This window comes from Sciurus carolinensis, unplaced genomic scaffold (assembly GCF_902686445.1).
Source record: "Sciurus carolinensis unplaced genomic scaffold, mSciCar1.2, whole genome shotgun sequence".
In the NCBI taxonomy this organism is placed as follows: Eukaryota; Metazoa; Chordata; class Mammalia; order Rodentia; family Sciuridae; genus Sciurus; species Sciurus carolinensis.
Genome location: NW_025920122.1, coordinates 2,237,184 through 2,257,720, shown reverse-complemented (window position 1 = coordinate 2,257,720; position 20,537 = coordinate 2,237,184). Strand labels below are relative to the sequence as shown.

Genomic DNA, 20,537 nt, shown 5'->3' with positions numbered 1-20,537 from the left:
CTCCACACCCATGTCCTTGCTTCCACCACACAAAGTCAAACCCTATCCAGACCACAGCAGTAGCCCAAAGGGCACTAACCATGACCAGAGGAAAAACCATAAGGTAGCGTGTAGGAGAAAGTGTGCTTATTTCCAATGTTGGTGTCAGACTCGCTAAGTGGTAGCCTAAGCCAGGATGCCACAGGGAAGGAGAGGGATGGACCCACACCAGGTGACCTGCTCCTTCATGCAGGAAGAATGGACCCTTATCCTCATCCTGACCCTCGAGGCAAGAACAAAAAGAAGAGATGTTAGTGGGTCCCAGGCTCCGGGAGGCAGAAGGACATAGGAGAGGCTGGAACCTGATGACTACCATTAAGGCACATGGTCCCTTGTAAAGTCGAGCTCCTTCCAGGCTCTGAAGTGCAAGGCCCATTTCTCCAGTGGGGAAATCAGGAAAGCAGATGGAGATGGGAGCTGTGTTGAGATCCCCAAGACCACCCCAGGCTCAGTGATCCACTAGGAGGAACCAGGGACTCAGCATGTAGCTGTGTGCTTGGCTATGACTTATTACAGTAAAGGGACCTGCAGCAAAGTTGCCCAATGGAGAAAGAGCAAGTGGCCAAGCCCAGAGAGAAGTGAGCCCTCGAGTCTCCTCCCAGTGATCAACCCACCACCCCTTGATAATGGTTGTGACGGTCTGCCTACCTGCCGTGTTGGTAGAGACCCAGTGCCCAGAGTCTTACTGGGACTGAGCACCTCCTGAAGGCCCAGAGGCCCAGAGGGAAGGCACATGTGCTGCCCAGACCCCATTGCACACCCAACCCGGGCATGGGGAGCCTTCCTGCCAGCCCTGTTAACAGGATCACACCTAAAGCCCAGGTTTCCAGATGCTCCCAGGGAGGGAACAACTCAGGCTTGCTAGGGACACTCTCCTGCAGAAAGGCTCCACACCCAGCCCAGGCCTGGTGGTCTGTGTCAGTCATGAAGGAGGCACATGGAATAGGAAGTTGGGCAGAGATCCCTCTGAATCTAACTGAGGCAGGGATGGAAATGCTGTCTCCCAGGAGCGGCCACTGCAGGAGACGCTGCGGTGCAAGTCTGTGGTGGTGGTGGCACCATTTCCCACCATGCAGGAACTACAGGAAGACATGTATGCATTTTTCTGGCTGGGGAGTCCCTCCTGGTGTGCTAGTGTGCTATCCACTGGAATCTGGAAAAGATGATTTCTAATTTTCCAAACCAATTTTTGCTGATCTGACCTTTTTTTTTTTCTTTTTTTCCTTCTTTTAGTCAGCTTTTCTGCCAAGAAAGGAGATTGAGGGAATGAAAGTAGCTTAATGAAACAAGCAATCTGAGCAGCAGGGTTTGCGTCTCCATGGAGACAGGAACACAGGTCATGTCAGACCTGAGGACTGGCTGGGGTATGGAGAGGCACTTGCAGAATCTGTGTTGTTGACCCTCTGGGCAGAGGACACGCCTGGCCCTGCTCTGGTGCCTGCCTACCGGGATTGTTGGAAGTGAATGGATGTCACCCTTCACAGCTCACTCGTGTGCTCTCTGTGCCAGTTCCAGGCCAAGAGCTGGGCAGGAGGTCACTGGGGCAGAGGTCCTTCTCTTGGGAAGCTCACAGCCTGGGAGGTTAGGCTGGCATTTCAGGAAGCCATGATATCTGGAGACATGTGAGCATGGTGAGGACTGACAGCCGTGGGTGCCCAGAAACTGCACCCACCAGAGACAGGCCTGGGCTGGTTGGTGTGTGCATGTTGGGGGGTCCTCTGTGGGGAAAGACAGGGGCCAGTGGGAGAGGGCCTAGTGCTTTCAGGATCAAGGACTGTGTGTGTGTGTGTGTGTGTGTGTGTGTGTGTGTGTGTGTGTGCATGTGCGTGCATGCACAGGAATATCTGCAGGGGTTCCTGGGGATGATCTCCCATGGATATAGAAAGATGGCTGTATTTGGTACCCAAGGGTGGTGAATTCCTTGTCCTCCTTTCTTTAGATGCCAGACAAAGGATTTTGGATTGTGTCCTAGGCGCCAGTGCCAGGTGACTGCATCCAAGTCTCTTGGGTGTGTGTGGAGTATGCTGACCTCAGGTGTCAGGCAGATCAAGGGCCTCTGAATACAGAGGCACAGGGCTCAAGTCCCTGCATCTGGTCCATTTCCTTAGGTGGCCCAGTCAATTCACAGACCCTTTGTGCCAAGAGATAGGAAGTCAGGGAAAGGTGTTCAGCTTCCTGTGAGATGTTCAGAAGGGTAATTTGGGAAGATCCATGGCCAACAGGGAGAACAGATTAGGCAGGGAGACAGGAGTGGACATGGGGATGCTTTAAAGCATCCTACCCTCAGGCCCTGAGGGAAGCTCAGAGAGGGAGGAAAAACCCTGCCCTGGAGGGACTCAGCCAGCTGGACAGGACAGGTGCTAAATGGCAGTGACACAGTGTAATACCCAGTGGTCCTGGTGCCAAGAAAATCACTGAGCCCAACCCAGCCCTGGTGGAGCATAGTTGTAACCCGAGCAGCCATGGGAAGTCTTCGTCACCATGTAAGCACCACACCGCCAGCTCTCCTTCAGCATTATTCACCTTGGATGCACCCCTGACCATTTGGGATAGATTAGCATAATCTATTTAGGGACAATATACAGATGGTGACGTTGAGGGCAGTCTTGGAGGGACCCTGAGGGTGTAAAATGGTATGGAGCAGAAAAAAATTAAGATTTACACTGACCCACATGTGGACAGGAAGGAGAGACAGGTGTAGATAGTGGATTGAAGATGCTGAGATTTCAGCAGGTGTCAGCTTGGATTTCTAATACTGTCATCACAATAATGCTACAATACATTTTAATTTATTTAATTTTTTCACATTGAGAATTGAACCCAGGGGCACTGAACTACATCCCAGACCTTTTCACTTTTTATTTTGAGACAAGGTCTCATTAAGGTGCCAGGGCTGGCCTTCCATTTGTGAGCCTCCTCTCTCAGCATCCTGAGTGCACCACCGCATCTGGTTCGTTTAACTTATGTATTTTTTCAGAGCTGGTGATCAAACCCAGAGCCTCACAATCAATGCTAGTCTCTACCACTGAGCTACACTTCCATCCCCAGTACACTTTTAATAAAAACAAATTCTATTGTGCTGGTAGGTTTTTAGGCAGGCTGACATTTGGTTAGGAAGCTGGACTTCTGAGTTAGACCCAAGTGAATATCATCACTCTGCCGCTCATATATGATAGTTCCTCTTGCCTACCTCTTGCACAACATCTCTAAAATGGGCACATTGATAGTGTCCATGTCACAGAGTTGCAAGGACATGAAATGGGGATCTTGTATGCATGCCCTCCACATGTGTTATCGTTGTTCCCATGGGGGGGCAGGTATAATGGGCCAGTCTAGACTCTACACATCCTGTTCAGCCTTTCCATGGCCAGTGTGAGGAAGTCACCATTTCAACCCATTTTGGAGAGAGGTAAGCTGAGGACTCCCAAGGCAGGCAGCTTGCCCAGCTTCACACTATTAAGTGACCACCCATGACTTCCGTATAGACAATTGGCTTCAGAGTCCCTGCTCCATCCACCACTTGGTACTAGGGAAAGAGCTGGGAAAGCCTGGGTGTCACTTGAGGGGAAGTAACAGAGGCTGCAATCCCTTCATCCTTTCCACTCAAGCCCCATTTGCAGGATCTCTGGACAGCCATGAACACAGTTGGGTGCAGACCCATCCTACCTCTGGAAGTTCCTGTTGCCATGTTCAGAAGATGAACTGTTTTCATCTTCCTGCAAAATCTAATTTCCCTGTTGTGAGAGGTACTATTGCTTGAGGTTTGCTGGGTTCTCACTCTTCATTAGACGGGGCTGCCCATGGGCCATTGTGTGCTCTGGGCTGCGCTCAACCCGAATGTTGACCAAGTTCATGCTTTTCTGCATTGTGAGGGCCTTGATCAGCGTCCTCGCTGGCCAGGCAGCTGGAGCATTTTTTAGCTCCTGGGTTTCCACATATGCAGTGATGTACCCTCCCTGAATGAATTTCTCATGTGTATTGTGCATAACATCTGACTTCATTGCAAGCACAGGCCACTGCGGGACAGAAGCATTTATCCAAAGGCCATATGAGGCCAAGGTTAGGATGGAGGCCTTCAGCACCAAGTGCCAGAGTCCAATCTGGCTCAATCCCATGGGTGAGATTCTTTTACCCCCATTTATTAGGTGAGGCAACAAAGGTTCAGAGAGAAACATCTTGCCCAAGCTCATGAGAGGCAGAAGCAAGATTGGAACCCTGATGGGGTGTGACCAGAGCTACTGCCCAAATCCACAGAGAAGGGCAGGTCCAGCTCTCCAAGTCTGCAGAGAGAGGTCTTTTACTTTCCAGGGGTGTGTGGCAGCAGACATGGAGATCACTTTGGGGGCAACAAGTAATTCCCAAGCGTCAGACAAACCAGACCTCAGGTGGCCTCCTGTGACCCGGCTGGGCTTGTCACTTCTCCTTCTCAGCTGTGGAACAGTTAGGACGGGATCTGAAGCTCTGATGGAAGGTGGGCCTTTGTGCCAGAAATGAGGAAGGGTGTGCGAGGTCTGTGGGTGTGCACCCACGGCTCTGTTCCACTGTGCAGGGCACAAGCTGGGGTTAGGATGGAGAGAAGAGATGAGCCCTGCCCACCGGCATGTACAACAGGGCACATGCATGTGACAGGCACTCGGTGCTAACTGGTGGAGGGAAAGGCAGGGGAAAGCCTTTTGAGGAAGCAGCATGCAACTGTTGGACTTTGAAGCATGGGTAGGAGTTCACTAAAGGGAGGAGGGCTGAGAATGTACAGGAAGGCAATACATGTGCAGCATACAGCAGGCACTCCTGAGCGTATCACTCAGTGAGCCTTGTGTCCTTGAGAAACTGAGGCAACCTCTCTGGGCCTTAGTTTCCTCATCCCCAAAATGAAGCCCTAGCAGCACCTTCCGCAGGCTGTGTTGAGGCCCGTCAGCAGATCCATGCACAGGGCAGAGGACCGAGTCCCACACGTAGCCAGTGGGGAGGGAGTGGAATTTCCAGGAGCTGTTCCCCACTGCCGCCCACACTGCCTCTTGGTGGCCAAGAGAAATGGGTCTGGTCGTGGCACACCTGGAGGTGTCTCAGAGGCAGCAGGCACACATGGGGGTGCTGGAGAGTGCCGAGGGCTTTGGGGAGGATTTGGGGAAGTCTGACCTGGGAGGCAGGTATCTGCTGCACTGGGAACAGTATTCCCAGCAAGGGAACAGCAGCCATGAAAGTGTGGGTGCCTGGGGCAGGAAGAGGAGGGCCAAGGCCATGGGCAAACTGTGGTTAGGTCCTAGAGGGCCTGCGTACCTGCTGTCATCATGTGGGTGAGGGGCTTATTCATCCAGAAGGCAGAATGACCACATTGCTGTTAGAAAGACCAGAGTGGACTGGAAGCCACGGCTGGAGGCCAAGGACAGAGGGGGCTGTAGTGTCCAGGGGTGCAGCCATGCTCTTGGGCAGGGAGCAGGAGGATGTCAGTGAGCAGGACTCAGTCAGTTGTTCTAGAGGCAGAAGCATTGGTCACTAGCTGGAGAGAAGTGGAGGTGGGCGAGGCTGCAGGAGGCCAGCCCAGGTGGTGCGGCTTTCTGCCTGCTCATGGGGAGGCCCAGGAATGGGCACAAGGAGTGTCAGGGCCCTCGGGCTCATCTGGACTTCACTCTCCCTAAATGTGGACCATTGAAGTCACTCCATATCTCAGAACTGTGGCTTTCCCCTCAGCAAAATGGATGTAACGATGGTACTTCCTGTGTTTGTGCTGCTGGTGACACTGGTGACAGCAACCCAGGCAGCCAGCTCCTACTCTTCTCCCTCCTGCTAGGCCACCTCCCTGACCACCGTTCTTCTTCCATGGAGCTGTGGCTTGTGGACTTCAGTCTCGGAACATCTCTGCCAGCATTGCCAACTCCAGAGTCCACTGCGAGATCTTCTCTCTCTCACCCCAAAACTTGAAGAGGAATCCCGGACTGCCTGGTGCAGTCTGTCAACCTGAGTTCTGCTTCTTTCCAGGTGAAGGGTCTTTGAGTGTGTGTATGGTTGCTGGTGGACGCGACTGAGAGACGGGATAGAAAGCACAGTGTGCTTTCAACCAGGTTGCACTTGCATCTGCCTGTGTCCCACCCCCTCTGTGTGTGTGTGTCTGTGTGTGTGTGTCTGTGTGTGTGTGTGGTATTACTGCAATTTGACACTGCAGTTCAGGATCTTCTGTGCCTAGCACAGAGAAGGAGGGCACTTGCTGGCACTTAAGGCTCAGGCCTTCCCAGCAGGAGGGTCTCAGGGACACGGTGGTGAGGATGAGCCTGAGCCAGCTGGGCTCCAGGGAAGGGGTGGGGCAGGGGCGGGGCAGGGGCAGGCTGGCAGGGAGGCTGAGGAGACCTTCTCGCTGGCCCTGCAGCAGAGGCACCAGGAGGAGAACCAGGCAGGCCAGAGACACTCAGGCTTGGGCTGGGACTGAGAAGGGCAGTGAGCCAGGGATTGACCAACATGAGACTAGAGGGTGCAGCAGGGGCCAGGCAAAGTGGGGCTGTGCTGAAAGCCCTGGGACCAGCTGGCTCACCAGCAGGATGAGGCTGGATGGGCCTGCAAAATTTCCAGTGGCTGGTCCCTGTCCCCTGCTGCACCTCCTGTCACAGCCATTCTGCTCCTCCCAGGTCCTATGGAACACTGTACTCCTCTCCTGTGAGGGTCTTTGGGATGCCCTAGAATGTCCCATCCCGGGTCACCTCTGCCTGGCTCTGCTGCTTGGACTGCCCTCTCCTCCACACCCTCTGTTCCAGGTTCCATTCTGTTCTTGTTTTCTCATGATTTGGTTACTTGTGCGTCCAATGCCTACTCTGCCTGGTGCAGCTCCTTAGGGCAGTGACCGTGGGCAGTGCCTGGCTCACCTTGGACCCTGTAATTCACCCATTCTGCGTGAGTAAAGAGCCAGTGAGTGGGAAGATGGGGAACAGAGAGGAAGCATCAAGTAGCCAGGATAATGTCTGATGGACCAGTCACCTCTAGCATCGGAAAGCTAACAAGCTATTTATTGCTGGTCCCAGGTTGTTAAATTCAGGAGGTGAGACTAAGGGCTTTATAATGTCCCCAAGGAATGAGGTTTTATAAACCCAGTTAATAAATATTGATGTGGAGCCAGGCTTTCATGTGCAGAGGTCTCTGTGGGGAAGCAGGCTTCTCTCGGGACCCTGAAGCCCCACCCTCCCCACAGGAGCTTTGCTGCAGGGATCAGGCACCAGTGGCTCTGAATTCCACAAATCTGCCATAAAGGCTGAGGCTGGCTTAGTGGGACCAGCTCTGTAGGATGCGCCAGCACCATGGCCTGCAGGAAATCCAGCCTGGAATCAGCCAAGATTCCAGCCTCTCCCCCACTTGGAAAACCAAGGAAGACTGTTCTCAGGAATTCAGACCCAGCTCTCATGTCCATCTTACTCCTCTCACTGGTCTCCTTGAGCCACTGACTCCACTCTGTGGCCCAAGTCTGGCCTCAGCACTTGGGACCTGCATTGGTCACAGTGCCACCCCATGTGCTGCAACTGCCTGTATCGATCTGTCTACCTCTCCCTCACCTGAAGACTGTGAGGTCTTGAGGGGTAGTGAGACCTGATTCACTGCCACTGCCCAGCCTCCCAAGTCTCTTCAGGAATGACAGACCTAAGTCGCAGGAGTTGCCAAACCTCAGAACAGGGAGGCAGACTCTGGCTAGAGCCACCCTGGGCATCCTCACCCTGGTGCTATGAAACGTGTGGCCCAACCTGATGTGGGATGGTCTTGGTTGGGCAGAATCCTAGGAACTGGGTGGGCTGTGTCCTGGCACCTGCTTAGCACTCACACCGATGGTGCCCGTTGGTCATCAGGGCCAGCTGTTCCCCATCTACACAGCACTCCTCCACCTGCACTAGGGAGGGACCTGGGGCTTCAAAACATCCTGAGGCCTGAACTCCTCCCCCAAGAGTTTCTGATGTCATTGGTCCGGGTGGGACCAGAGAACCTGGATTGTCTCCAATGCTGCCTGGGTGATGCTAACAATGTGTGGCCAGTCAGCACTACACAGAGGAGAGGCACTTCCCTGGCTGCCCCACACAGTCATCACCTGGAGACTTTACAGCAATGCCCATGGCCCTGACCTGTGAAACTAGACTCCTTGCAGTTTCAGCTACCCAGGCATCAGCTTTGAAAGGCCCTCAGCTGCCTCTGGTGCAGTGGGGGCTGAAACCACCACCCTGGACCCTTCTGCGTCCGGGCCCTCCCTGCCTCACATCTCTTTTTTCCAGCAACATTTGGTGAAGGCCTCTCTGCTCACATTTCAAGCTCTGGTGACACTTCTGTGAATCAGACCCTGCTCCTCCTGGGTGGAGGTTGTGAACATAGGGACCATTGGGAGGGGTCCCTTCACCCACCTGCTGTGGCCATGGGAGTGTCGAGCCCTGTCTGGGGCCACCTGCTTATGTTTGGGCCTCTGGTCCAATGCCCGAGTTGGCTGAGAGTTCCAGGGCTCTGCAAGTGGTCACTGGGATGGGAGGTATTCCCGGGACTCCTGGTCCCTCCTCAGGCTTGCTGGAGGTGGCAGGTGGGTGCTGTGCTTCTGTACTCCCTCTCTGCCTGCAGGGGGTCTGAGTCCCATGCCACAGACATGGCTGTGCCTATGCCTACTGCTGTTGTTGGGAGCAGCACCCTGGGCTGGGCACAGGCAGCATGCTCCATGAGGTCAAGGGCTGTTAGCACCTTTTTAAGCCCTTAACAGGTGGCTCTGTGGCCATCACTGAGGAAGATGGCTCCCCACTCCTGGGCAGAGCTGTGGGTGCCAGGATGCTGACAGGCCATGAACATATATTTTTAAAAACATTGAGGTTGAAGTCACAAAAATGAAATCAATTACGTTACAGTGAACAATTGGGTGGCATTTAGAACATTCATAATGTTGCACAAACATCGCCTCTATCTGGCTCCCGAACATTTCATCATGACCAAAAGGGAACCCTGGGCCCATCAGCCACTGCTCCTCTGCCCCCCACAGCCCCTGTGGGCCACCGATCTGCTTTTGTCTCCATAGATTCTGGATAATTCATACAAATGGAGTCACATACGACCTGACCCTCTGCATCTGATTTCTTTCATTTAGCATATGGTTTTGAGGTATCTCTGCATTTGTAATGTACTTTGTTCTCTTTTGTGACTGAATAATGTTCCATTGTGTAGATACACAGTCATCCCTCAAGAGTCATGGTCACTGGATCTGGGAACCACTGTAAATGCCCAAATCCTCAGATGCTCAGCTCCCTTATATAAAATATATAGTATTTGCATGGTACCTATCTATATCCTTCTTTGTACTTTAACTCTCTAGATTCCTCATAATCCCTAGCACAAAGTAAATGCTGTGTAAATAATTGTTACATTATATTGTTTAGGAAATAGTGACAAGAAAAATATCTATACATTTTCAGAAAGAAAGCAATTTACTTTTTCCAGTTATTTTGAGATCCCCATAGTTGATGACATTCATGGATGTGGAATCTGTGGATACGGAGGTTGATGTGTCACAATCTGACAATCAACTCATCAGTTGATGGGCATTGGGACTGTTTCTGCCTTTTGGTTTTTGGAAAATCTGGGCATTTTTAGCTTCTTTACAAATGTCTACTGACCAGTGTACCTAGGTCCTCAGCATCGGTGTGCAAGGTAGGGGTCCTGGGTGACACCCTTTCCTGTACTGTTCCAGTGCCATATTTGGGAGGTCTGAAGGTGGATGAGTGACATGGGGACATCTGATGTACCAGATTCAGCCTCCATGGACTGCTCCATTCAGCTCCACATGGCTCTGGTCTGGTCTTGTCTCCACTTGAACTCACTCTACACTGTCTCCACCCCAGTCTCTGGCTGGAACTGATTCCTGTCCAACACTTCAGCAGAGGAATTGGGGAGTGGAGGGGTGGGAAGCACACTGCTCCAACTGTACTTTAAAACTGAACAGCACACCTCTCTGTCTGAAACCTACACACACATGCATGGGAATTTCTCTTCCAGTCTACACCCAGAGGATTCTGACTGACTCCCTCCTTCCTCCCTGTTCTCCTCTGCCTTCCCACACCTCTCCCATCTGGCCTTAAAGTTGCCAAAAACAGCTCTGCTTGCTTGGAGCCTCATGGCCTCCTGTCCTCTCCCATCCACAAACAAGCTTTGGGGTGGGGAGAGATAGGAGAAATGTTCCCAAAGCTGCTTTCATTTTTCTTCTAAATCAAGAGGACCCCTTTCTCCAGGAGAGGAGTTCTGTAACATTTCTAGACTAACAGACTCAAAAGCTCTTAAAAATAATACACACGAATATTCCACCAAGAATACCAGAAGCCCTAATATCTACCTTGCACAGGGGCTGCGATGGGGCCAGTGTAAACCTGGAGCTGCCTCTGAAATTATTCACCTACTCCCTCCTGATATATCCTGATGGTGTTCCTCAAGCTTGCTGGTAGATAGCGGCTAGGAGCAAGGCTGGAAATGATGGAAGTTGTAAGAAGTGCTGGATTCTGGATGATCCCAGAAGGTTGGAAGTACAGTGTGGAAAAGAGGCAAAGAGCACATCAGGATTGAGGCCTGATGACTGCAGAGTGGGTTGGCACTGCTTGCCAGTGGGTAAGACTTTAGTGGAGCAGGTGTGGGCTGGGAGGAGAGCCTTGGGGGTGGTTTATGCACTAGGTGTCCATGCAGAGGCCAGAGAGGCAGTGGATGTCTGAGATGGAATTCAGCAGTGATGGGGTGGTCACAGCAGAGTTTGGAAGCTCTGGAAAGGAGTGCCTGCTGATCAATAGCCCATTGCCACTCAGCCCACAGGAAAGTTAGTTGGTGTGGGTTCAAGGAAGAGCCTCAAGATGATTTTGCATAAGAGGAAACTGAGGCCTGAGTGCACACTGTGAGTCAGTGACAAAGCCCAGGCAGAGCAGTGTGCTAGGTCCCTTCCCTCACTTCTAGCATGCCACCTGCCTGCTGCACACATGTGGGCTAGAGCTGGCAGGATCCGTGGTTGGCCCTCAGTCTTGTCATCCTGCAGGTCACCATCCTCGTCAGCCTGGCCCTAGTGTTCCTTGCCTACATCGTGTTCCTGGTGGTTTACAAAGCCTTCACCTGTGACCACAACTGCCCAGAGGGATTTGTCTTCAAGTTAAGGGACTCCAGTGGGTAGGTGGTCCCCAGTCACTGTCAGCTACAGTTGGGGGTTGACCACTGTCTTCAATTCATTGGTGCCCAAATTCTGAGCCTGACAACCACTCTGCAGACTGTTTGATACCCAGTGTGTGATCAGCAAGGAATTTCTGGGTTTCCTGAGGCTGCAGCCTCAAGCAGAGGGTTGGGTTCCTCTCCCAATTGGCCCTGTCCAGGGTCAGGAGGTGTCCAGCCATGAGCAGAGCTCGCCAGCACTGGCCCTTACTTTTTCCTCTTGGCACAGTCTTCCTGGTAGGTGGGCAGGGTCCTTACCTCACAGTGCCCCACAGAGCTGTGAAGATGGGCACTTCTAAGGTTTCCTGCCTGGTCTCGTGGTGGGCCCCTCCCCTGGCCACTGCTCCAGCTGCAAACCTTCCTTGAAAGAACTGAGCCACCTGTGTAACCTGAAAGAACCTTCCTACCCCTGTGAACCTCAGTTTTCTCACCTGAAACATGGGCTGTTGATGCCCATAAAGTGAGGCTGGTAATGCCCCAAAGATCTTTGGGAGGTTTTAAGGATAGGATTCAGTTGGATCAGCTGGAGAAAGGCCTGCCAGATGCTCGATTCTTGACACCTTAGTTACAGTAGAAACAGAATCTGATTTATAATGTTTATAATCACCATTTACTAGGCGTTCATTGCATCTCAGGCTCTTGGCTGCACATTTTCTTAAGCATTCTAGCAGGCCACACAACAATTCTGAAAAATAGGTTTGAGCATCCCCATCTCAAACCTCACCCCACAGGTGAGGAAAGAGGTGAAGCCTTCCATGCTTCCACGAGGAGGGCTCCCCAAAGTTGGGGTGGTGATCAATCACATTCCAACATGAACAGGTCCTGGGGTTCTGCCCTATGACTTCCCCAGAACACCCTCCTCATGGCTAAAGGCCAGGACCTAACAGTTGGGAATAGCTGGAGCTGGGGACACCTGTGTGAACTACGGTAGATGCACAGGGTGGAGTTCCATGGCACTGTGAGGACAGACGAGAATGGCCCAGTTCAGCAGGTAGAACAGCTTCTAGCTAAAGGAAAAAAGAGACCATCTGCCCTTGTGTGAGGAAAGGGAAGTGAAAGCTGTAGCTTACTTTTTAAGAAAGAAAGTCCAGAAGGATAAATTAAAACACAGCCACATCAATGTTTATAGCAGCTTAATTCACAATAGTTGGATTGTGGAACCAACCAAGATGCTCTTCAATTGACAAATGGATAAAGAAATGTGTATATATACACACAATGGAATAGTATTCTGTCATAATAATAATAATATTATGGCATTTGCAGATAAATGGATGGAATTGGAGAATATCATGCTAAGTAAATAAGCCAATCTCGAAAAACCAAAGGCTGAATTTTTTCTCTGATAAGTGGATGATGATAAATAGTGGGGGTGTGGGGTGAGAGAAGAATGGAGGGACTTCAGATTACATAGAGGGAAATGAGAGGAAGGAGCAGGAGGTATGAAAAATGGTGGAATGAGACAGACATCATGACCCTATGTACATGTATGATTATGCAAATGGTATGAATCTACATTGTGCACAAACATAGAAACAAAAAGATGTACTCCACATGTGTGCAATGAATCAAAATGCAGTCTGCAAAAATAAAAAAAGAATTAAAAACCCTTTAGACTTACCTCCCAAATTATTCAAATAAATTGAGAGTTTAATAAAAAAAAATATTAAAAATGGTTACTCAGGGACAGAGAGGAAACAGAGTGGAGGGACAGGGACAGGAGTCGGGCTCCTCTGGTGTGTTTGCTTAGACATTTGTCCACGAGACTTTAAGTGACTGATTTATTTGAAAAATTTTTAAAATAAGAAGAAAGAAAACCCTGACAATTAGAAACAAGCTGAACCAAGAACCTGGCCCTAAATTAAGTTGAGAACATAAACTTAGAAAGAAAAAAAATACTTCAAGTGACTGAGGCATACGGCATGCTGACGTCCACCCTCAGCGGAAGGTAGAGATGCCCATGACTTCGGAGGGGTTGTGACATGACAGGCCCACCATAAGTTGAAAATGACACAAGCAAAATTGGCATGGACTCACCAGCACAGCAAGGCTTACCTGAGCCTGCATCAGGAGTCACCTCCCACCGAGTCTGTTTTACAACAAGGTGTCTGCTGTCTCGGGTAATTGATTGAATATAACATTGAAAGGAGAGACACTGTCACCTGGTGTACCATCACATGGTCAGAAAATGACAACCATTCTAAGCTGGGGACTCTATGGGCCCAGAGAGCCATGGAGCCAAGTCCAAGTTCATTCAGTGGTCTGACTCTGAGGAGGAAGACTGGTATTGCTTTGCGACTGTTCTTCATATGTTAAAAGATAATGCAAATGCACAATTATATTAATATTGTTAGGAACAAAGACTTCAAAAATAAGAGAAAAGAGATACAAATGTTAAATGGAGAACATAGAATAAGCAGCCACGGTCTGTGGGCAGCAGCCCAGGGCAACCCCTGGGGCCAGCAGAGGGGAGCTGGGGTCAGTGGTGCCTGCACAGCCCCACCATCCACAAGCAAGGGAGGCTGGCCTTGGGTGGGTCAGCCCCAGGTTCATTTCCTCTGGCTCCTTCCAAGCAATGGTGATGGTGATAGCCAGGGGAGGGGCAGGATTGGCTGGGGGTGTTGCCCTCTGTGCACTGAGCCAGGCTTCTGTGGGATGCTGTGTGGTGGGGTGGGTGGGCTGGCCGTGCTGCTGTGCACCCCTGATGGTGTCTCCTTCTTCCCCAACACAAGCGTTGCATCCCAGCTTCCCTGGATGCCTACTACTCATCCCAGGACCCTAAAAACAGGAGCTGCTTCTACATGGTCATCAACCACTACAGCATGGCCAAGCAGAGCACTGCCCAGGCCATCAGGCCCTGGCTGTCAGTCACCACCGGTCATTCACAAGGCCAACTCGCCCAAGACCAAGGGCCATTAAGGACCCACCAGAGCCGGAGTGGGGATGGGGATGGACAGGGGGCCCCCAGGCTCAGCCAAGCTTGAGTGGGCAGACAGCACTGTACTCCTGGGATGTGGGGTGGGGGATGGGGGGCGGGGCAGCACTCTCCAAAAATGTGGTGCACTGGAGTTGTCTGAACTGATGTTCCTTTATCCCTTGGTATAGTTGATTCAGCCCCAAGTCAGGCTCACGTACAAAGGCATGTTTCCTATTGATTGTTCCCATGCAAGATATTCTCAAAGCCACTGCTTCTTCTTTGTTAGGAACAGTTAAAAAACAGAAAAGGAGAGAAACAGAAAAGGAACAGAGAGCATGGGAAGGCTCCACCTGGGAGGCGGTGAGGTGAGAAGCCAAGTCCCTGGGCATCTCAGAAGAGCCTCACCCCCAGTGCAGGCTCAGCTGAGTGAGTGATGGACAGGAGCTGCCTGGTTGCCGCTGGTCTGTCACTGGGGCAGGAGCATGGAAAGCTAGGAGTGGCCTGGGTGGAATGAAGGATTGGGTTTGGCATTTTGAAGCCCAGGATGCGCACAGTCCAGAGTGAAGCACACTGACCTCTGGTTCATTTGCAAGATGGGCATGAACTGGGGGTGGGCACTGGTGCCAGGGCTAGGTAGCCCCCTGGGCCTCTGAGAGCTGGCCCTGTGGCTCTGTGACTTGCAGTGGCAGGCACTGAAATGTGGACAGATTTGTCTTTGCCTTTTTCTGGCTTTTCCAGATCTACTCCTGGGTGCTCACGTGTCTGTGAGCTGGCAGGGCAGAAAGGAAGAGGAGGAAGGGGTGGCTGCAGGAAGAAGGCCTAACCAGCATGAGGGGCTCAGCCTTGTGGTACAGTGTGGAAATCTCCAGACCTGTATGGTGACTAGGGGCCGCGAATGGCAGTCAGGAAAAGACTAAGATGGGGTGCAACAAAGCCTGGCCGTTTCTACAATGAGCTGACAATGGGGACTTCCTTTTGCTACTTGGTTGTGTTAAAAGACCACATTTGTCCAAAGCCTGCAACCGAGTTCTAGAAGCTCCTGATGAAGGGTCACGTCTGGCATCACCCTGGCCTCCTGCTCCCAGGCCCTCACATGCTTCAGGGAGGCCCGTCCCAGGCCTGTGTTGGCTCCGTGGTCAGCAGGCCTGGGACCGGCTGGGAGAATTGGTTATGTGAAATGCATCACTCTTCCCCATTAGTCTCTGACAGGCCAGTCAAAGGGTATTTTTTGTGGCTTGCTGTGTTGTTGAAATCATTATATAGAACAGCTGGGTAATAAGGCTACTATTGCTCAAACTGCCCTGCCAAACCCTTTCATCTGTTCTTCCTCCTCCCCATCCTCTCATCACCAGAGTCACCTGTAAATTCATTTCTCATCTGAAGCAGAATAACAAATTGTCCCTAGCAAAACCACTGAGCGCTTTATAATTTTGTGGTGTATTTTTGTCAGTAGATAGCAGAGGCTTAAGTATTTTTTGGTGTAATTCTCGAAATTTTCTGACAGGAAAAAAATAAAGATAGATCCTAACCCAGGTGTTTTGCCACCAGTGTCCTAACAGCTCCACCAGCCACGTGACCATGGGTCTCTACATTTGGCCTGGACTGTCCCTCACAGCTTCGTCTACCTTCTTCTTAGTGAGACTAATGGCAATGCTGGGCAGGGTCCCCAAGTCACAGGCCAGCCCCGGTGGCTGGAATGGGGCCTGACCTGACCTGAGGTCCTAAGTGAGGACTGGAAGATGCACCTGGACACCTGCAGCTCAGATTTCATTCCACAAGCCCCTGCTGGTCAGCTTCTGGGACTGGGCTCCCAGCCTCTGGCCCTTGCAATGTGGATTCCTCCATTGCTGAGGTTGGAGGCCCTGTAACCAAAATGCCTCCCCCAGGCCCCACCTCCTGACACTCTGCCTTGGGTGGTTTTTCTGGCACCTGGCTTTCGGGACAGACCATGCTGTACAGTCACCACCCTGAAGTCTGCAGCCAGCCTTGGATGTGGATATGTAGCCTAGGAAGGGTCTGCCGGTGGCTTCAACATAACACACCTGGTGGCTCCCCACAGCTTGAGGAGGAACAGGATGGGCCCGGGGAGGGGGATGGAGACCTTCCTCTAATCAGCTTGTTTAGACTTGTGTGACCTTGGAGGGAGGGGCTATTGACCCTGCTAGGCATATGAAGAGGTTGCGCCTCAGAGGGACAAAGAGCCTGCCCTCAGGCCTCCCTAGAGGAACTGGGATTTAAACCCAGGTTTGTGTAACCCTTTTGCCCCCAGAACTGCTTCTGTTCTGTAAAGGACCCTGAGCAACACTGCGAGGTTACAGCTGATCCCTAGGAAGTCAGGTTCAGCTGCCATCAAGCAGCACACTTGTCCTCAGTTGGGACTCGGGCTCCATGGTCAATGCCAAGAGCAGCATGTGCCTAGAAACCCCTGCTCTGTGCCAAGTGTCAGTGCTGTGTGCCACTTAATTCCTTTAACCCTCCTGCCAGTCCCTGGGGGTGGGTGCCCTGCCCCAGTACCACATCCATCAGTCTCATCTCAAGATGGAGACACAGAGGCAGAGTAGAGACAGCTTGCCCAAGGCCGCATGAGCTACGATCCTAACCAAGGTGTTTTGCCACCAGTGTCCTAACAGTGTCCTAACAGCTCCACCAGCCGTGTGACCACGAGTCTCTGCATCTTGCCCTTTAGTTTGAAATCATGCCATGTGTTTCCTCTATCTTAGATGGCAGGCCACTTGAGGTGGAGCTCGGTGGACGGTGGGTAGAGTTAGAAGTGGAGGCCCTGAGCTGATCGCTGTGCTGGGGATGGTGGCCTGATGCCCAATGGGTGGGGAGAGGAGGGATTCTGCCCTTCTCATGATGCAGGCTGTTGGGCACAGGGTATCAGACAGTTCTTCCTTGTGCCCTCAGCCTGCCTTCAGGGACCAGTGCTGGCATGGCCTGGTGGCCTCAGGGCTGGCCTTCCACTCCAGTGGCCAGCTGATCCACATGGCCAGCACATCAACATCCATGCATTTTTCAATTACACAGTCAACTGAAAACTTAATGAACACATGTTCAAACATCCTGTTATAAATAGATTTGTCACTCCATTGCCTCAAGAAGCAAACCAAAGCTATCTTTTCTGTGTAATGAGTCAGCTGTGGGTGTGCAATAGGAAATAATGGTGCTGGAGGGTCAGCCGTGATGGCAGCTGTTCTCTCTGAGGACTGACCCTGAAGGGGTGCTGTTCCCAGTGGAGTTAGGAGTTTCCCATCAGAGGACGCCTCAGTCCCACCATGGACATCCCTGGAGTGGCAGATTCCTTGCAAGGGCCTAACCAAGGAGGTTTGGTCAGGAGCAAGCTCCTGAGTTTGGAGGGTGGGTCTCACAGAGCCCTTCTGCGTGTTGGGGGCTCCAGGGGGAGCCAGGCAATGATCACATTAACACCCCCTCTGCAGCTTTTGTACACTTTAAAATCTGTTTATCCATTATGGGAACCTTCTTGAGAGGCTGCCAGGTAAGATGGGATCAAGGTTGGGTAGCAGAGCTGAAGGGGAGAGGGCCTGATTGTTCCAGAAGTTCTGGGACCAGAGGGGCAGCCAGTGTGGGTGTCCACCAGGAGTTCTTGGAAAAACTGGAGGATGGGTGACTGGGATAGCTCAGGGAGGCATGCTGCCCAGGGCCACCCTCCCAGGCAATAGAGGTGTCTTCAAGGAGCAGAGCCTCTCCCTGTGCCAGCGCTGGATGTGGAGAGCACAGCTGTGCACAAAAGGTTGCCCTGCCACCACTAGCCCAGGGGTCACTGACCAGGCTCGGAGAGAAGAGCTGGAGGTGAATGAACAGGTAGTGGCCAGGTGTTGGAGGAGCAGTGCTGGCTCCTGGGCAAGCCCAGCCATTGGTCAGGTCAGGAGATACCAAGGGAGGCTACATTTTTTCCCTTGATCATATTCCCAAGAAGCACACAGCACCATCTCCTTAAAAACCAGCGCTCTGAGCAGTGCAGGGAAAGGGGCTGGTTTCCATGGTAACCTCAGTGCACCTTCCCACAGATCCTGCTCTGTCTGGCACAGTGACTCTTCCTCTAACGCCTTCCTTTTTTTTTTTTTTTTTTTTTTTGCAGTACTGGGGATTGAACTCAGGGCCTTGTGCTTGTGAGGCAAGCACTCTACCAGCTGAGCTATCTTTCCAGCCACTCACTGATGGCTTCCTTTGGTCAGAAGCGACTTGTCTCTGAGAACACAGACCCAGCATCCAGGATGCCAAAGTCACCTCCGACATGGCCACCCTGTCTCTGGACATCTCTCCCTGCTCTGTCCAGATATCTTTTCTTGCTCTGCCTTTGGCTTCCTCCATCTCCTTAGGAGGGAATGTTACCAAGAGGACATGCAGGGACTTGGTGAATCTGCATATCAATTTGAGATCCTGCTCAGTGACTGCATGTGGGGTGGGCATATGGAGGAAGGGGAGGAGAGCCAGCCCTGTTTCTGGCCTTGGCCAGTTCCCCTGTCCTCCTATGCTTCTGCTTCCTCATCTTTAAAACCGGGTGCTATGTTTTCCTCTTTTGCTTTGGAGAATTCCATGAAATTATGTTTGAAGATTTACCTGTAGTTGACCCTCAACAAACAGTAGCCACTGTGGCAAGCCTCATCCAGCCTGAGGAATCATTTGTGAACTGGAATTACTTAACGCTCCACCCTCCAATAGGGTTGCCTGGGTTAAAAGGAGGCAGGGCCTGTTCTGCCCAGTGTGAAGTTGCTGCCCTCTCATCTTCATTCCAGAAACTTGCAGGCCCCACCAGCCTCTCCTGACATCTGCGAGTGGATCCTCCGTTAAGCCACAGTCTGCCATTTCTCCAAGTCTACTAACAGCATTTAGTTGTTCAATTTAGATACACAAGTCTATCATTTCTTCAGAGGTGTAGATGGGCTTATTTAGGGAAGCAGTCACCTTCGCCAGAGAGCGTGGACTAGCTGCATTTTGAATGATGAAACTGAAGTACTGATTTGGAATCTGCCATAGACCCCTGCCGATCCTGATCAAATGCTACATGTACGTTAAAAACATACCTACAGACTTCCTTCAGCTCTCTCATCCATTTTCCTCAGCAGGATCATTTTCCTGGTCCAGGAAGTGACTGGAGATCCCTCCATGTGCTCAAGGGGCTCCTTGGTGCTCATGGCCTGGACCCCTGTGGAGTGGGCAGGTCCCTCAGAGGTTTCCCTGGGGTCACACTGAGCATGTGGTTTGGGGGCAGAGTCACACAGAAGGGGCATGATCTTCCCAGAGTGTCCCATCAGTGCATGCCACGGGGACCTGGGGACCTGGGGACCTGGAACCCTGGGCCTCTGCTGGCCAAGCTCGCCTAGTGGGGTCTCGCGATTCATCAGGGGGTAGCACATATCCCCTTGGTAACTAGAGGACTTCGGGGCATGTACTTTGAGGAAGATGGGAGTGGCTGTTCCTTCCTAAATTCGCATGCTCCCCACCAGCTGCTGTCAGCAGCCCACCTGCAGCAAAGGCCAGGTACACTGGTGTCTGAGCAGTACCGTTCTAATCCCTGCAACCCTCAATGTTTGTTACTTAAGGAGCAGGTTTTCCTTCTCCATAGTTACTACCCAGCAACCTATCTGTGTTAGCATATACTCATGGATCTTCTTATTCCCTGGGCTGAACTCAACACTCAATTATGGCATTGCTGAAATTCTTCCAGCTTTGGTCAATGAGAGATCTCTCATGTTGTCTCCTGTGTCTTTTCTTTTGATAAAACTCATTTTTGAAAAGAACTTTGTTATTTTCTGTCATCACAAGATACTCCAGGTTCCATGGGTCTTTCTCTTTCCCAGTCCTGGTGTCAACTCTGTCTCTGGGGAAATGGGTTCCCATCATGGGGTAGAGATTTTGAAGCCAAGATCTGGACATTACCTGTGCTCATTGCCACAGAGAGTCCTTGTTGGCAGGCTCTGTTGACATCCACATCCAAGAAATAATGGATGCCCACTAGCTTGCTTATCTATCCATCCATTCATCCATGTATCATGATCTGTCTGTCATCTATATATCTAGCATCTATCATCCATCCACCTGTGACCTATCTATCATCTGTCTATTTCCTACCTATCATCCATACATCCATCACCTGTCACCCGTGTCAAACATGCCTGGGTTGATTCTGACCCCCCTTACACCAGTGCAACACCAGAGGTTTTACCCAGCATTCCCTCTCTGTTTGCATATCACTTCTTTCTCTGACGATGTGAAATTTGATTCTGTATCTCCAGGATGCTTATTCATTCATCTCCAGCATACACTTACAGTTCTGTCAGGTAGATGAACTTTTTGGACATTTAGAATTCCTGACATCCCTAGAGACATTTTTTGCGTCATCTTACACCATTCTTATTGCTTTTTGTTGCATTGAGGATGGAAC

General features: G+C 51.4%; 1 pseudogene; it reads left to right on the top strand.

The window, feature by feature from the left end:
- The first annotated feature begins 5,070 nt into the window (after positions 1-5,070).
- On the top strand, positions 5,071-14,133 carry LOC124973800 (neuronal vesicle trafficking-associated protein 2-like; annotated as a pseudogene).
- The last annotated feature ends 6,404 nt before the right edge of the window (positions 14,134-20,537 follow it).